Raw genomic sequence first — 18,563 nt, forward strand, 5'->3', positions numbered from 1 at the left:
TATCTATTGATAGTAAAGCTTGGGTGGAAGAATAGTGAAATCATTGATGCTTTTTGAAAAGTTTATGGGGACAAAGCCCCAAAGAAACCAGCAGTTTACAAATAGATAGCTTGTTTTAAGAAGGGAATAGACGATGTTGAAGATGCAGCCTGCAGCAGCAGACCACCCACGACAATTTGCAAGGAAAAAAAAATTTGTGCCCTAATTGAAGAGGACCAATTGCTAACAATAGAGACAAGAGCCAAGACTCTAGACATCTCAATTGGTTCAGCTTACACAATTCTGGGTGAAAAATTAAAAGTGAGCACATTTTTCAGTCAGTGAGTATCAAAACCATTGTGCCCAGATCAGCTGCAGACAGGAGCAGAGCTTTCACTGGAATTTTGAAACAAGCAGATCAGGATCCTGAAGCATTTCTTTGAATTGTAACAGGAGATGAAACATGGCCTTACCAGTATGATCCTAAATACAAAGCACAATCAAAGCAATGGCTACTGAGAGGTGGAAAGAGCCCAGTCAAAGCAAAAGTGGACTGGTCATGGCAATGGTGTTTGGGATACTCAAGGCATTTTGCTTGTGAATATTCTGGAGGGCCAAAGAACAATAATGTATGTTCATTATGAGAGTGTTTTGAGAAAGCCAAAGCTTTAGCAGAAAAATGCCTGGGAAACTTCATGAGAGAGTCCTCTACATCAACAATGCTCCTGCTCCACGCTCTCATCAAACAAGTGCAATTTTGAGAGCTTTGATGTTAAATAGACATCCACCTTATAGTCGTGAGTTGGCTGTGACTCTTTTTTTCCCCCTAATTTGAAAAATCTTTAAAGGGCATCCATTTTTCTTCAGTTAATAGTGTAAAAAAAGGCTGCATTGACATGGTTAAATTCTCAGGATCCTCAGTTCTTTAGGGATGGATGAAATGTTGGTGTCATTGCTTACAAAAGTGTCTTGAACATGATGGAGCTTAGATTGAAAAATAAAGTTGATATTTCTTATTTTTTTGTTTAATTTCATTTTTCCATGAACTTTTTGAAGGTCCCTCATACCTTGGTTTGTTTTGTTCATGTCAGATCAGACTCAGACAACTTAGTCTCTACCTTTTGTTTTTCCTGTAAAAAATCAATATATACTTTTGTGAGATTAATAATCCTTGTTGAAGGTTTAGAAAAAGATTCTCATTTGAGTGTGTGGACTTTTACTATCTCACCGAGTCTTCCTCCTCCTTTGCCTTTTGATATCTGTACTTCTTCTGCTCAGACTTGTCAATCTCCTTTGGTAGCTATTTACATGTCTCTCATTTCTACACCTAAAATTTGCATAATCAAATTCATCAATGATGAATTTGCAGAACCCACCCCACCTAAAAGATAGTTGGGTTACAGATAATGAAAGCATTTCATACTCCCAGACACAAAACATATCCATTGGAATTCTGAAAATATGAGAACAAGCAAATTTGGAAGCTAGTCTCAGTATTATTTGTCTCAAAATGCCAGCAGTTCTTTAATTAGGTCATACAAAGAATGATGTTAGGAATATTTACAAGATTATCCATGCCATTAAAGCTACTATAGTCCAATATGTTTTGGAGTAATTAACCAGCCTTTGTATTTTTTTCTGAGAATTGTGTACTCTCCTCTCATAAGCTGAAGATATAAAAGACACAAGATGACAAGATGAAGATGTAAAAGACATTGGGAATAAACCCTGAGTCAAAGCCAGATTTACATTTCTTACTATTTGTCTGTTAACACCAGGTGTAATTCTAAAACTGAACATCCACTATTTTATATAAGAGTTAAAAAGCAGCTTAATTTTTTATGAAAAAAATAAAGGGTATGAATGAGCTTTCTGAAACATTAATTTTACGGTTTAGAGCACAGGAACATGTTAGTTCTTGAACTAGGATTCTGGTTTTCTCTGCTTGTCTTTTATATTCTTTATGTTTGTAAATGTATGTCAGAATTCATATATGACTTATTTCCCTTGAAGTAAGTATACTTATATTAAAACAAATAGATGTTACCTGTCTAAAATTAGAAAAAAATACTTGCTTTATAATTGAGTGATCAAAGTCATGCTTGTGTCTGCCATTTAAAGTTGGAACAATTCTGTGTGTCCATGTGCCAGAGCGCGCTTGAAATTTATCATGCCTAATTCAGTAATGTTGACTCAAATCTTTCCAGAATTTTTGATAATCCTGTCTTCACTCAACAGTTATAGGCCATTTTTGCCTCTGAAATATAGGATTTGAAGAACTTTTATCTATTACAGTGTCTCTTTTATAGATCTGTTCATTTTTATAACCAAATCCTTTTATTTCAACTTATTCTTTAATCTTTCTTCCTAATCTTTATGATTAAACTTTCAACCTCCTCTAGTAGAATAGATTCTAGATGCTGAGGTATATAACTCAATTGTGCAATTCAGAATTGACCTCAGAGTTTTGTATGTCTCCAGTACAACTGTTTAAACTACTTGACATTAAAATGTTGAGCCATTCTGTCATTTTTGAGCAATTTCCTGAATAATTTCCAATTTCCAAGCTATTTGTACACAGGAAACTGCTGTTTAACAAAGGTTGCACCCAATGAAGTCAGGGGCCTTTCATCTAATTATAAACATCCCTTATTATCTTCAATTAAGTCTGCTGTGACCCTGAAATAACTTTTCATAGTTGAAACCAAACTATAAAAAGAATCTATTGGGTATCAAAAGTATCACTTACCTCCCCAAAGAACGAATTTTTAAGGCCTCTATCAAAATCTCTACTTCAGAGATCTCTGGAGATGCATGTTTGGCAATGGTATCTGTTTACTAAGAACTCATTTTCTGTGAGAATTCTAGAAATATCTTCCACTCAATTAGGAGTTGACGTTCTTCCTTAATTAGACTGAAGTCCCGCAGTATTAGAGTACAAAGCAGAGACCTGTGGGAAGAGGCATTCCTTACAGGAATGAGTCTTTATATTTAAGGAATAACCCCTGGGGAGGGCTAAAAAGCATAGCCTTGTCAAGCCAAGGGGTGTGAATTGCTGCTGTGAAGATTTACAATTCTAGAATCCTCTATATTTTAGTAACATTAGGAGAGGTACCATATGGAAGGGGTATGAGCAGATGGTACTGAGTAAGTGTAAAATGTAGATGATACGGTTTGGCTCTGTGTCCCCACCCAAATCTCATCTCGAATTGCAATCCCCACGTGTCAAGGAAGGAACTTGTAATCCCCACCTGTCGAGGGAGGGAGGTGATTGGATCATGGGGGTGGATTCCCCCACGCTGTTCTCATGATAGTGAGGGAGTTCTCATGAGATCTAATGTTTTTAAAAGTGTGGCACTGGCTGGACATGGTGGTTCACGCCTCTAATCCCAGCATTTTGGGAGGCCAAGGCGGCTGGATTACCTGAGATCAGGCGTTGGAGACCAGCCTGGCCAACACGGTAAAACCCTGTCTCTACTAAACATACCAAAAATTAGCCTGGTGTGGTGGCGGGTGCCTGTAATCTCAGCTACTTGGGAGGCTGAGGCAGGAAAATCGCTTGAACCCAGGAGGCAGGGGTTGCAGTGAGTTGAGATCGTGCCATTGCACTCCAGCCTGGGCAACAAGAGTGAAACTCTGTCTCAAAAAAAATAAAAAATGTGTGGTGCTTTCTCGTTAGCTCACTTTTTCTCTCTCCTGCTGCCTGTGAAGAAGGTGCTTGCTTCCCCTTCACCTTCCACCAGGATGGTAAGTTTCCTCAGGCCTTCCCAGCCATGTGAAACTGTGAGACAGTTAAATCTCTTTCCTTTATAAATTACCAGTCTCAGGTAGTATCTTTACAGCACTGTGAAAACAGACTAATACAGTAGACAAATATGCTAACCACCCTGATGTAATCATTACAAACTGTATACATGTATTAAAACATCATACTGTACCATGTAAATACATAGTCATTGTCAATTGAAAATAAAATAAAACAACATAATAGAGTAAGCTATGTCTCTCTCCATATATATTTTTTCACACACATGCAAACACACACACACACAATTTGCCAGATTACTATTACTTGAGCTTTTAATAAAATGTTACTTAAAATTTAATCTGAATCAGCATTTTACATCTTGATAGAATACTTGGGTTTTTGTTTTGGTTTTCTTAAGCCAAGGTCTCTCTCTGTCACTCAGGCTGGAGTACAATGGCATGATCTCAGCCCACTGCAACCTCTGCCTCCCAGGCTCAAGTGATCCTCCCACCACAGCCTCCCAAGTAGCTGAACTACAGGTACACAGGCCCCCAAAACCAGCTAATTTTTGTGTTTTTTCTGGAGACGTGGTTTCACCATGGTGCTCAGGCTGGTCTCAAACTACTGAGCTCAAGCAATCTGCCTGCCTCGGCATCCCCAAAGTGCTGGGATTAGAGGTGTGAGCCACCACGCCCAGGTTAAAATATTTGTAATATGAAATAAATGTAACTCTAGAAAGCATAGACACTAGCTGCTTGAGAAAATTGGTCTGAAGTAATCTCAACTTCAAACAAGTAATAGTATTTTCAAAATCAGCCCATATCAGTTAGCCCTGGCTCTTAATGTTTCCCCCACTCTCTTGCTATACTCAGGCTACAGGATCCAAGAACAAATGATCCATCAAGTCATAAAAATAAGGAGGTGACTCAAGTAAAATGAGTCTTCGTAAATATTAGAGCCTTTTTAGCTTGATAAAGTTTAACAAAGCAACTATTTTATTTAATAGCTGTACTCTTTAAAACTTAGTTTTACAAATGTCCACATTTCTATTTAAAATTTTTAATGTCCCTAAGGAAAAAAGCTTAAAAAATGGTTTTTAAAAACATTTTTTATTGCAAAAAATTTCAAACATAAAAATATAGTTTCATTCATATTTCGCGTAAACACCCCCATTCAATAGTTTAATCGAATTCCTAGATATGATATCATTTTATCTATAAATCTTTAAAGGGCAGGGACTTTAAAAAAATATGATGAGAATATCATGATCACACCTAAAGACAACAATTCCAGAGGATCAAATTGTATCTAAATACTGTTCCAGTTTTGCTGGTTCCATTGTAAATGTATTGTTTCAGTTGGCTTATTCAAATAATGATACAAAGTCTACACATTGCCTTTGTGTAATATGCCTCTTAAGCCTCTTGATATATTACAGGTTTTCTCCTTCATTTTTTTCCTGCCATTTGTTTGTTGGAATTTCCCACAATCTGAATAGCAGCATCATGGTATTGTTTTAAAGATGCTCATTTACTCTGTGAATGTCCTGTGAACTGGAAGTCAGATCTAGATGCTTAACTAAATTCCTCTTGACATGAACGTTTCATAGGTGGTTGTGTGTGCTTTCTGTTGCTCTGCATCAGATGGTACATGATATCTTGTTTCAATCTCTTTTACTTGATATTAAGATTGATCTGTGAATTCATGTGTGATCAACCTGATCCATCCATCATAAGGTTTCCTACTGACCTTCACCTAAGGATTTTAAAACCGATGAATGTTACCTAGATCTATGATTTGATTAGGAAAAATATTACATGTATTTTAAATTCTTTCTGAATTTGTTTAGAATTATTTCAGAAAGAAGGTTCTTTCATCAACTGTTTGATTACTCACAAATGCATTTTGTACAAGAAAGGTAGAATAGATGCTTAATTCCCAAATTTATTCCTAATAAACTAGGACAATTTGTATATCCTTATCAAGAGCTTTCCAACACAGCAGGCATTAGAAAACAGTTCTAATTTGATTTGATTTCCTTATTTTCAAGTGGGACAAAATTGTTTGAAGTTGATTTCTTTCATTTTCACTTGGTTATGAATAGCTAAAGAGTATAATCTTTTGTAAAAATATGATTGGTTGTCTAGAAAGTAATTTTTTATCCAACAATTATGTGATTCAGAATATTGACAATGAAAAGCTGGTGAACTGGAGAAGAAGAAATAAAAATGAGAAACTTGTCTTTCACCAGGGTGGTTTGAAATGAGATAGATATTATGGGGAGAAGGAATAGGGTAGGATAACATTGGAGTGACATTTTTCCTAGTATACATTCAGTATGGATTTGATTTTTAGAACATGGTATTTAATTAATTAATTTTAACTTTTATTTTAGGTTCAGGAGTACATGTGCAAGTTTGTCATAGAGGCAAATTATGTCTCACAGGGTTTTGGTGTATGAATTATTTCCTCACCCAGGTAATCAACATCATACTTGATAAGTATTTTTCCTGATCCTCTCCCTTATCTCACCATTCACCCTCAGATAGGCCCCTGTGTTTGTTAGAACATGCTATCTTTTTTTTTTTTTCCATTTTCAGGGAAAGAATATGTTTTTTTTTAATCTTCAAAAACAAATAAAATAAATAAAAAGGGAAGGGTAACATAGAATACAAACAGAAAGAAATGAATAACATAATACATTCAACTGAGAAATAAAGAACTAACCCAATTACTTGTTGAATCTGGTATTTTGACTATATACTTTCTGGCTAAAAAAAAAAGGCAAAAACGTTAGTAGTTTGTAGGTTAGTGTTTCAGAGGCATAGTTTAGAAATTCTGAAACTTCTTAGTACATATTGTAGGACTGAGCGATACATAAATGAAATAAGCATAGTAGAAGTCAGGTTTGTTATTATCAGAAAAGAGTATCACAAAATGGGAAGGATATTTGGAGCAGCAATCCATGAAGGGCTCTGGGCATCCCTGTGCATCATTGTTGGGTGTGCCAGGAATGCAACACCCTCACCAGTTTTCATCCAGGCCATTTTTCAGCGTTGGATGTGCTAGCAGTTTTGAGAGATGAAGTCATAACTCCCTACAAGACAAAAAACAGGTTTACTTATTTTGCTACCAAACAGTAAGTTCTTCAGCTGTGCCGTAAATCCACTGTGCATCCAGTTTCCACCTGCAGCTCATGCATCATCCCCATGGGACTTGAGAGCAAGAGGATCCCACGCAAATCATGTTGCTTGCTGTGCTGCGCATAAAACGTCCTTTGTCTCTGACTCAGAAGTCTTGTATCTTCTATCAGCATGCATGAAACAGTGGCAGGCTAACTCATTAAAATAAGGTAAAATCAAATTCCAAGTCTGAGTGATGCTAGAATGACATACGGTATTTTATTAGAATTCGAGGGATGGGGATGAGCTCATAGTTATAAAGATAAATGATAGATGATAAATGTATAGACAGATAGATATTCGTGTGTATGTATAAATAAATGTTTTTACAAAGATAAATGTTTTTATGAAGTAGATTGCTACAAGTTTCACATAGCCCTTAGCTCTTTGTTTATAAATACCTTTCCTCTCTAAAAAGATCCAGGGCTCCCTGGAGAACTGGCTAATTCTCAGGCATGGAATGAAAAAACACAAGATGAACCTGGAGAAGCTTTCTGTGTCAGAAAGTAAGGAGGTGCTCAAAGAATGATGGGAGCATGCAAAAAGGACATAGGAGTCTATTTGAAAGGCATTCCACTGGCCAAACATAGGATAACTCTGAGGATAAAAATAATGACAGGAAAGAATTATAACCCACTGAAACAAAAAATGATAAATGGATAAATGAAGGCATTGTTTATAGTAGAATGACAGCTAACACATTTTAAAAGAAAAATAGAGATACAAGATCAACATTTGGCAACCACCATAATAATTGTTCCAGGCAAGAAACATCCATGAAAGCTAAAAACTAATGGATGCAAATTGATGAGAAAGATAAAATTACATAACCTCAAAGTATCTCCTTCATAAAATACTTATTAGTGACAAAGTGAAAATGGTGACTATACAATGGAGAAACCTGGCAGACAGCATCTTAACCAACGGATCAAGATGGAACAATTGTGTACTATAATGTACATTCTTATATCAGGCACTAAGTACACAACATCACTTTTGTGCTGCTCTGCACAAAACACATAACTGAAATCTAACTCTGAAGAAACACCAGATAAAAACAAAATGAACAATATTCTTTGTAATAAGTGATCTGTGCTCTTCAAAATGTGAAAGTCATAAAAGACAATTCCAGGTCAAAAGAGACCAAAGGTACACAACAACTAAATAAAAAAAGAAACCTTATATTATATTTTTCACAATAAACTATTTTTTGCCCTTTCTTTAAAGAATATTAATGGGAAGTTGGTGAAATTTGAATAAAGTCTCTGTACATGAGTTTATAACATTATATCAAAGTTAATTTCTTAATTTTAATCACTGTTAGGTGGTTATATAAGTGAATTTGTTTTCCGGGGAATACAAACTGAATAATTCAGGAATAAAAGGATATATATCTATGATTTACTCCTAAATGACTCAGAATATATATATATATATGTATATACACACACATACACATATATGTGTGTGTATATATAAATTTGTTATATATATAACATATGTATGTGTTAATATAACAAATTTATATATACACATATATGTATATAAATACAATATAGATATTATATATATAATTTATATCTCTATCTATGGAGAGAGTGAGTAAAGAAAATGTGAAATGTTACCATTTGGGGCCTTTAGCAAACTGTTGACAGAGATTCTTTGTATAATTTATTTATTTATTTGAGATGAAGTCTCACTGTGTCACCCAGGCTGGAGCACAGTGGCATGATCTCGGCTCACTACAACCTCCACCTCCCATGCTCAAGCAATTCTCCTGCTTCGGCCCCCCAAATAGCTGGAATTGCAAGCCCGAGCCATCCTGCCTGTCTAATTGTTGTGTTTTTAGTAGAGATAGGGTTTCACCATGTTGGCCAGGCTGATCTCGAACTCCTGGGCTCAGGTGAACCGCCTGCCTTGGCCTCCCAAAGTTCTCTGTATAATTTTTGCAACTTTTTAGTACATGTGAAATTGTGTTTTCTAGAAACGTTTATAAAATTTCATTTCTTGCAAAATTCAGTACTTTTTTTTTACTTTTACATTTAGTTGAGGTTTTAGTAAAATTTAAAGTAATTGGAATTAAAAAGAATTGTTTCTAATCCTGGCTGAGCACAGGCTTGATAACTTAATCTCTCTGAGCTCCAAAGACGTATAATTGCTATATATATATATATATATATATATACACTTATTTTCCTCATACACTTAATACTTTTATATAGCAAACACAGATTGAATCCTGACTTGTTTTTTAATGAAAAGTTTATGGCAGGAAATTGAATAGAGAGATCTGATTATAACCTCAAACTGTAATTCTTAATCTCATGACATACTAATCCAAAGTACTGCAAGTGACTTATTTCCACAAATATTTAAAGTAAAACTTTAACTCATAACATTTTTTTGCAGAGTAGAACATGGTTATTGTCATACTAATGTTACTGGTGTTTTGGTAAATTTTCCTGAATTGGGGAGATAGGGTTGGATTATGGTCAGGACACTGTGCCTTGTACCAGCAGTTGATGGTCCCATCTGGGACCCACCTGTCATTAATAAAAGCAGTATGCATGAATTACTGCAGTGCTTAACATCTCTGTAAATATTGGGTTTCATCAAAATATAATTGTAGGAGCGCATCCATATTTGAACATCATCTGTCATGAATTGTTTGAAGAAATAACATTTAAAAATTATTGCTCCAAAAATGCAAATGATTTGAAGACACCATAACTTAAACGGTTCATAAATGTGTTCATAACTGAACAAGGTTTATGTGGGACATTTCAGTATTTGTAACTTATAGAAGTAAAAAGTGATAAATCTTGCTGCTTTATCATTTATAGGTAAAATAATTTGGAGAAAGAAAACATTTGGGAGATAGATATACTACATTTCCTAGAAGTCGTTCTAGCTCATTGCAGATGGTTCTAGAATAACTGTAAACAACCACATTGGATTTGATGAGCATACCACTGCTGCAAAGCACTGTGCAAAGGAGCACTCAGCCCCTTTAAATTCATTGCATTTGTATAAATGGAACTGGTTTGGTCAAAGGCTGTCTTTTAATGAGCGAGGTTTTATATTCAAGAATGAACATAATCCCTTGGTTCAAGAGTCAAAGAAATGAAAAAGTGATTAATTCACCAAATTAGGGCTGAATTTACTTTTGTATTCTTTATAGACTAGGAGCTACTGGATACATTTGACTCATTTGAAAAGTCCACTCCATCACAATTAACTTTTATCATTACCACCTACTTCAGGGCCTGCTTTCCCAGTTGTTTTCAAATATAAATTTCCTCAGGAATATAAATAGGTTTACTTAGTGATGATTCAATTTGAAGTGGAAACTCACTTAGATCTACTGGGGAATACAGAAAATCTAGTATATTAGTCTTAGTTATAAGGAATTATAGTAGTTAGTAAAACAAATTATATTCACATCAAATAGAGCATATCATAGATAAACAGCAAAAAATATTTGCTAAATCCTAACAGATGCCCAGATTTTTGGTTCTTTACTGTTCCCTCTATTTTTGTGTGGAGATTTAGAGAGATTGAAAAACTAAGCCATCACCCCACCATCTTCTCAGAATTGATCAATTGAATTAATAATTTTGAATATTTGGGAACAGTTAATATAATGGAAGACAAGGAATTTTAAAATGTGCTCTAACGCATGGATAGAATTTACATATTTGAAGGTTATTCTAATTACCATCTTAGAGATTGTTCAGCATGCTGTAAATCACACATATCTCATTTTAACATCGCGGAGGCCAAGTGCAGTGATTCGTGCCTGGGAGGCCAAGGCAGGAGGATCGCTTGAGCCCAGGAATTTGAGATCAGGTTGAGCAGCATGTGAGACCCTGTCTCCACAAAAGTAATTTTAAAAATTAGCCAGGCATTGTGGCCTGTAGTTCCAGCTACTTGGGAGGCTGAGGTGGAAGGTTTGCTTGAGCCCTGGAGGTCCAGGTGGCAGCGACCCATGAATGCACCACTGCACCCTAGCCTGGGCAACAGAATGAGACCCTGTCTCAAAATAAATTATAATAAAATAAAAAAAAATCATGGCATATCTGAGTCCTTTTTATTATGGTTCCTTTTTTTTTTTTTTTCCAAATTGCAATTTGCTTATACAATACTGAGGTAACAGGGCCTGGATTGAGGTAGAAGGGACTATGCATAGTTTCGGTTGTGTAGAGCGAAGGGACAGGTAAAGTAACTAGTCCTCTGTCACTGCAGCAGGCCTACACACCACTTTCGTCTTCTGCAGCTAGAGTTCAGGTCAGGTGGCTTTCTGTTCCTTCTGGTCTGCAACCTCCAGTTACCTTCCAAATACTAGGAATAATGGGCATGGCAGGAGAACCCCAAAGCCCCCTGAAAGCCATGAAGAAAATATCCAGACTCAGATATGTGACAAAAAATTAGGAGCAGGTCCAGATTTTGTGGACCCAGAAACTTTTACAATTGGGAGAAACTTTTTTAAAAATGCAAAATAAGAAACCCCGAATTGGGAATAAAAGTAAATATTTGTTTAGAATGAGTAAAAAAAACCTTCCTCAGTTACTAATTATAAAGGCTGATAAACACCACAAACATTAAAAATGCAAATAACTCAATATTTTTATTAATTAACTCCCTGACATACCTTTATCAGCTTTACTGGGATATAACTGTATAAAAAATGCACATGCTTAATGTCTACAACTTGAAGCATTTGGACGTAGGCACGCAACTGTGATACCATCATCAAAATCAAGATAATAAACACGTGAATCACCTCCAGAAGTTTCCCTATGCCTCTTTATGTGTGTGTCTCTGTGTATACATATGTGTGTATGTCATACCTTCTATTAGTGCTTACTCTGAAGGCTATACCTGCATTCTTGATTTGTTTACTGTAGTTATGAATTTTAATAATATATATTTTAAATTCAACAAAAGATTACATCATTGTTTGGAGACTTAACATAAGTCTACAGTCTTAAATTTTCAGGTGTACAGTACCAGTGTTATTTACAGGCACTATGTTGTACAGCAAATCTTCTCCTATTTCTCCTTCTTTTCTTATTCATAAAGATTTAAAAATATAAAAACCATACCTAGCTTCAAGAAACAGACTATGAGCAAGATTTGCTCTTGGGCCATAGTTTGCCAGTTCCTCTTTTGGTAGAGATATATATGTATTGTAGAAAACATTTATTCTATCATGCTTCACTTCATTGTGCTTCAGAGATACTGCATTTTTCACAAGTTAAAGGTTTGCGACAATCCTACTTCAAGCCAATCTATTGGTGCCATTTTTCCAACAGCATATGCTCACTTTGTGTCTTTGTGTCCCACTTTTGCAATTTCTTCAATATTTCAAACTTTTAAAATTATCATTACGTCTGATGTTGTGATCTGTGGTCAGTGATCCTTGATGTTACTATGGTAATTGTTTTGGAGCACCATGAGCTTGTGCCCATATAAGATGGTGAACTTAATAAATGTTTTGTGCATTCTGACTGCTCCACCAACCAGCCATTCTCCTGTCTCTCTCCCTCTCCTTGGGCTTCCCTGTTCCCTGAGACACAACAGTATTGAATTTAGGCAAATGAGTGCAATGCCCTCTAAGTGAAAGGAAGAGTCACATGTCTTTCACTTTAAATCAAAAGCTAGAAATGGGTAGTGAGGAAGGCATGTTGAAAGCCAACATAGGCCAAAAGCTAAACCCCTTGCAAAAAAAAAACAGTTGGCCAACTTCTGAATGTGAATGCAAAGGAAACGTTCTTGAAGGAAATTCAAAGTACTACTCCAGTGAACATATTAATGATAAGAAAGCAAAACAGCCTTATTGCTGATATGGAAAAAGTTTTAGTGTTCTGATTAGAAGCTCAAACTCACCACAACATTCCCTTAAGCTGAAGCCTAATCCAGAGCAAGAACTTCTTCTATGGAAGCTGAGAGAGGTGAGGAAGCCATAGAAAAAAGGTGGAAGCTAGCAGAGGTGGGTACATGAGGTTTAAGGAAAGAAGGCATCTCCATAACATAATTGTGCAATGTGAAGCAGCAAATACTGATGAATCTTTCTCTTTTTGCTTTTAATATGTACATTTAAAATTATAAAAAATTTCAGCTTGTTAAGGAATAACTGAAAAATAAAATTCACGTATTTAAAGTATATATTTAGCTATGTTGTCCAGGTTGGTCTCGAACTCCTGACCAGGCCTGGGCGAAAGAGCAAGATTCTGTCACAAAAAGTAAATAAATAAATAAAGCATATATGTAAAGTGTACAACATGAAGATTCAATATAGGTATGTATTGTAAAGTGATTATCACAATCAAGTTAATTAACATATTCATCCCTCAACTCACATAATTCCCCTTTTTAATTTTTGTTTTTTTGATGAGAACTCTGAAGATAAACTCTCTTAGCTAATTTCAAGTATACAATACAATATTATTGACTATTGTCACCATGCTGTAGATCCCCAGATCCTATTTTTATAACAGAAAGTTGGTACCCTTGGATCAACATAAGATCACAGAATTTTATTTAAGCACCTCATTTGCTGTAGCTCATGAGATTTTTATATGCTATATCTTTATTATCATTTAGTTAAATTTATTTTCTAATGTCTGTTTTGATTTCTTTTCTGGTCTATGTATTAAATAGACATTTATTGCCTAATTTCTAAGTAGGTGGGGATTTTTGTAGCTTTCTTCTCATTATTTTGTCTTAATTCTGCTGTAATCAGAGAATATATTCTGAATTAGTAAATTCTTTGATAAGACTTAATTTGTGGCCAGCATATGGTTAATATTGGTATCCATTGCACTTAAAAAATCATGCATTTCCTTGTTGTTCAGTGCACTATTCTATATATGCTAACAAGGTCAAATTAATGATGATATTCAAATCTTTTCAAACCTTACTAAAATTTTTTGTCCTATTATTCTATTAGCTTTGGTAAGTCTATTTCACTTTTATTTCCTTCCATTTCTGCCATATATTTTGAAACCTTGTCTATGAGTACATGCAGACCCAGGAGTATGTCACTGTATTGTTTCAATGACCCCATTATCATTCTGAAATGCCCTTCTTTAACTTTTATAATGCCCGTTTCCTTAAAGCATACTTTTCTGATCTTAGCATAGCTAGACGATCATTTTTTGTTAATGTTTTTCATAGTAAACATTTTCTGTTCTCTTACTTTTAATTTTATATATTCTCGTATTTAAAATGTGTTTTTTCTATGCTATATATTGCTGCGCTTTCTTTTCTATTCAATGTATTTTATTTCTTATTTGGTTTATTTAGTTTAACTTATATTTATTGTAATATCTGATATAGTTGTGTTTATGTCTTATCAGTTATTTCCATTTGACCTCCTGAGTTTATGGTTCTCTTTCTCTGCATTCGTTTTTCTTTAATTAATCAAAAGTTCTGTTCGTCCACTAATTTCTTATTAATGTGGTAGTCACACATTCTATTAGTTCTTACTCTGAAGGCTACACCTGCAATCTTGGTTTGTTTATCATAGTCATGAATTTTAATTACATATATTTTAAATTCCACAAAATATTACATTTTTGTTTTGTACAGTGAATGTCCATTTATGTTTGAGTTTAACACAAAAAAACTGAGAATAATGACTCAAATAGTTTAGTTTTAAATTTTTGATTATTTTATCTAAATTTTATTTACATACTACTTGGCTTTCCTTTTCTTATTCAGAAACCAAGGTCACAAGCAAAGATCCCAACATTTAAAATGTCAGTGCAAGATCCCTTCTCTGTTTATGAAGGCCGTTTTAAACCAAATGAAATTATATAAACATACCAATAAATGTTTTAATGAAATAATTTTAACTTTTACCTTTTAGTTTTAAGCAGTGAACATTAATATACAAAATTTTTCATCTTAAAATACTATCCATTTGTTTATAACAACACATCTAATAACATGTAAGCAGAATATGCTTCAACTTAGGTTAAGGAAATGATACACATAATTGTAAATAAGCAGTAAATGTTTAGAAGGAATCTATGAAAACTTTTGACTCAAAACCATTGAAAATGCAAAATCCCAGTTCTTGAAGATAACAAGTTAATGGATACATTTTCTTTTATAACAGAGAACTGTCTAACCTCAGTGATACTGAGTCTGAATGAAGCATGAATTTATTGATAATCTTAGCGAGGCTGGTCCTCCCTAAACGTTCGTTTACTTCATTTTAAAATTCTAATCTGTATTACTGCCTAAGCAAAAGCATCACTGCATGAGTTGTGTAGAATTTGTCATTTAATTCATTTGTGGCCTCTTTTCGAGCTCACCTGTGTCAAACAGTCAAGTGTCTATGCTTGGATATGTTAATTAATGTGTTATTTTCTAGGGAATGACTTTTACTCAATAACTTCTCCTCCATGGCCTCTTTAAAGACCACTTCTTGGTTTCTCTAAACTCTCCAGCTACTTTGTTAGTATTTACTGCAAACAAAATTATCTTGTAAAATGGAGAGATCAAGTCAAATTGGTTGCATCTAGTTCTAAATTCCCCCTTACCCGTATGTTCACTCCATAATACAATTCTCTAATGCAATTTAGGGAATTATCCCTGTACCCAGCTTCTTATTTTTTAAATTAATATCTTCAAGTATTTAGCCTGCTTGCCTTCCCTTTTTAACTTTGCCTCCCCTTTTTAACTTTGCCTCATCAAATATATGCTTTCAGAAGCAGTCCCATATTAGAGCCTAAAGTGTAAGGAAAAATAAGAACCCCATATGTATTTATCAAAGTATCTTCTCATAGTGTGAGCCAAGTGGAGAAGTCAATAACAGCTCTATATTTTTTTTAAATATGACTACATATGAATCTGTGTTGCCCAATCTGTTTTCACACCATCATCAACATTCAGATGTCCTGGCCATGGGCTGAGACAATTGCTATTGTACGATAATGCCACATGGTAAAACAGCCTGAATGTATTAAAATTTCTGATATTTTGTGCATCCCAAATTTTTTGTATTAATTTTAGTTTTTAAAAATATTGCACTAAAATATTATTTATCTTGATTACTGGAATTTCTAGCACCCTTTAAACAGTCGTGCCCCAGGAGAGTCCCTCCTAGGCCACACCCTAAGCCCCATCCTGAGCTGGAACCCTTTCCTTGAAAATTAATGCCTGAGCATTCAGCATGGTGAATTTCTTTGATCTTTCTCTTTGAGGAGAGAGGAGCCTGTACTTCTGTCTCAGTTCCTTGATCATCATCATCTCTCTCTGGAGAGGCTGCAGATGGGAAAAGAAGATTTTTCCACTTCCGAGTCTTCGGAATCATTTGGCAGGTCAACAAAACTGCTCTCCAGTGGTGTCTGCATTTTCCTCTCATTTCCCCTACTTCTGACTCCTCCTCCTGGACCTCCTTAGCAGGTTCATTTTCTTCTAACCTGCTCATTCCGTGATTTCAACCCAGACCTCTTCTCTCTCCCTCCCCGTTGCTACGCTTTCCCAGCTCTCTTGTGTCTGTCTCAGCTTCCCGCACCTCTTTTCTCTTGGGAACATCATGCAGCTACCTGCTGCCCTCACGCTGCCCCCATGCCAGGCTATGTTCCCAGGCCTAGGGACTATGAGAATGATGATGCTTAATGTCAGAATGTTTAATACACATTTAATCCAAATATTATACTAATGTGCTTTAAAAGTGGCCCAGATCATTACTTTCCTGCTTTTTCAAAAAAGCAGGGGGTTAGGGAAAAGATCCAATTTATAGCCTAGAGGAAGAGGGTGGTTCCTTAGTAGAAATAGAGAACAATTCGACTATTTCTAAACACCATTTTATCTCCTTAATCAAATGAGTTTGTACAAATTACAGAATCTCAAAGCCAGAATTTCCTGTAACTCTGTAAAGAGAAAGATTTAGTGCTCATTAAACATACTAATCATATAGATTCTAAATATTATTTATTGTAAATATATTTACTTTCCTTTTAACATTTTAAAATGCATATTATATGTAGTTTTACATTTTTAGTTTTACATCGTTTAACAGCATTCTATTTTACAATATAATTACTGCAGTAAATTATCATCATCAATTTTTAGAGTACATTATACAATTTTAAAACTATTTGCGGCCCAGAATCACAGGTCAAATATTTTTCACTAAGGTTGTTTTTTCCAATATACTGTCTGTGTTACTTACAATCTAGGCAAAACTGAGTAAGTGGCTCAAATTCCTGTTTATCAGTTTTGTCACTACAATAATGAGGAAACACGATTGATACCTACCTCTTAGGGCTGCTCCAGGGATAGAGCCAATTCAGTGTGTACAAAATGACCAACGCTACAAGTATTAACCATTATGTTTATCATTATTAATAGGGTTAATATTAATATGAGTTCTTTACCGTGAAAGTGAATTTACCTTCTTTTTTTCTAAATTCTTTCTCACATTGAATAAGTTGGATCATTCTGAATTCAAAACACAGCTCAATTATTGTATTAATGCCTCTAATTAGTATACCAATTAGTAAAAAGGAGTATCACAACATAACCCCAAAAGAGGTTATTATTTATTTTTACTCTTCATTAAAGACCAGGATTTTCAGGGACAGGTAGGGTTTCAAATATGGTAACAGCTTTGCCTTATTATGAAATAAAAATAAGTGATACAAAGTTTAGAATATTCTTTTTGTTATAATGTATTTTTTTTTAGATTGGAATAGATAGGAAATACTAATTAGGTAATACTGACAGGGACACAAAATTCTAAAGTTTTGGGTAGGGATTTTCGACTGGGAAAAAAGCATCTTATAATCCTTGAAGTTTAGATGAGGTGATCTTTGCTTTAGGAAAAGTACAGACAAAAACGAAACTTAAAAATAGAACAACTCATTCAGCAGGATTCCACTCACTTAATTGTGGGAAGCTAGAACCGAAGGGACATTAGATATGGCACAGTTTGACCTCTGCATTATGTTATGTGAGGCAATATGATCACACACATGCACACACTAGTTAGGGTAGAACATGGGCTTCAAATTATGAGCCTCAGCATTTCTAAAACTTGTCTTCCATCTTAATTCCTTTCGGGTCAAAATGTTTTCAAACTCATCATCGATGGAATATGTTTCTCATTTCCCACCTAAAAGATTATATCTTACGTTATACAATGCAAATGACTTAGTGAAACATACCATCATGCCAGTGAAATATTGATGTTCTGTACCTTTATTCTGATATATCCTTGGATAAAGTCTTAAGATAACTGAGTACTTAAGTTTGAAGCATAAAGTCTTAAGATAACTGAATATTTAAGTTTGAAGCAGAAGGATAACTGGCATTCTTTTCCAAAATGAAATTAATTTGTTTAAAAGAATTATTAGAAGAATTTTTCTCTCTCTTGGTTTTAGTCTGCCTTTCCACAAATCAAGTATAGAGGTTAACTGTGTCTTTCCACAAATCAAATACATAGGATAATATAGGATTATATTTTGTCAAAAATAATAAAGATAATTACTACTTATTTTAATTTTTAATGAACAATTTATATATATTTATGGAGTACAAGGTGATGTTTACTACTTATTATGGATTTTTTGCATGTCTACATGCCTTGTCTATTTGAACTCCTACAATAATTCTGTGAGCTAGGAATCACTAGGCCC

At 34.6% G+C, this 18,563-nt stretch overlaps 1 pseudogene; it reads right to left on the bottom strand.

Moving 5' to 3' along the window:
- Positions 1–16,351, bottom strand: part of LOC117097381 — an 84,346-nt pseudogene extending 67,995 nt beyond the window's left edge.
- Positions 16,352–18,563: the final 2,212 nt, after the last annotated feature.

Source organism: Trachypithecus francoisi, unplaced genomic scaffold, assembly GCF_009764315.1.
Source record: "Trachypithecus francoisi isolate TF-2019V2 unplaced genomic scaffold, Tfra_2.0 Lachesis_group15, whole genome shotgun sequence".
NCBI classification, from domain to species: Eukaryota; Metazoa; Chordata; class Mammalia; order Primates; family Cercopithecidae; genus Trachypithecus; species Trachypithecus francoisi.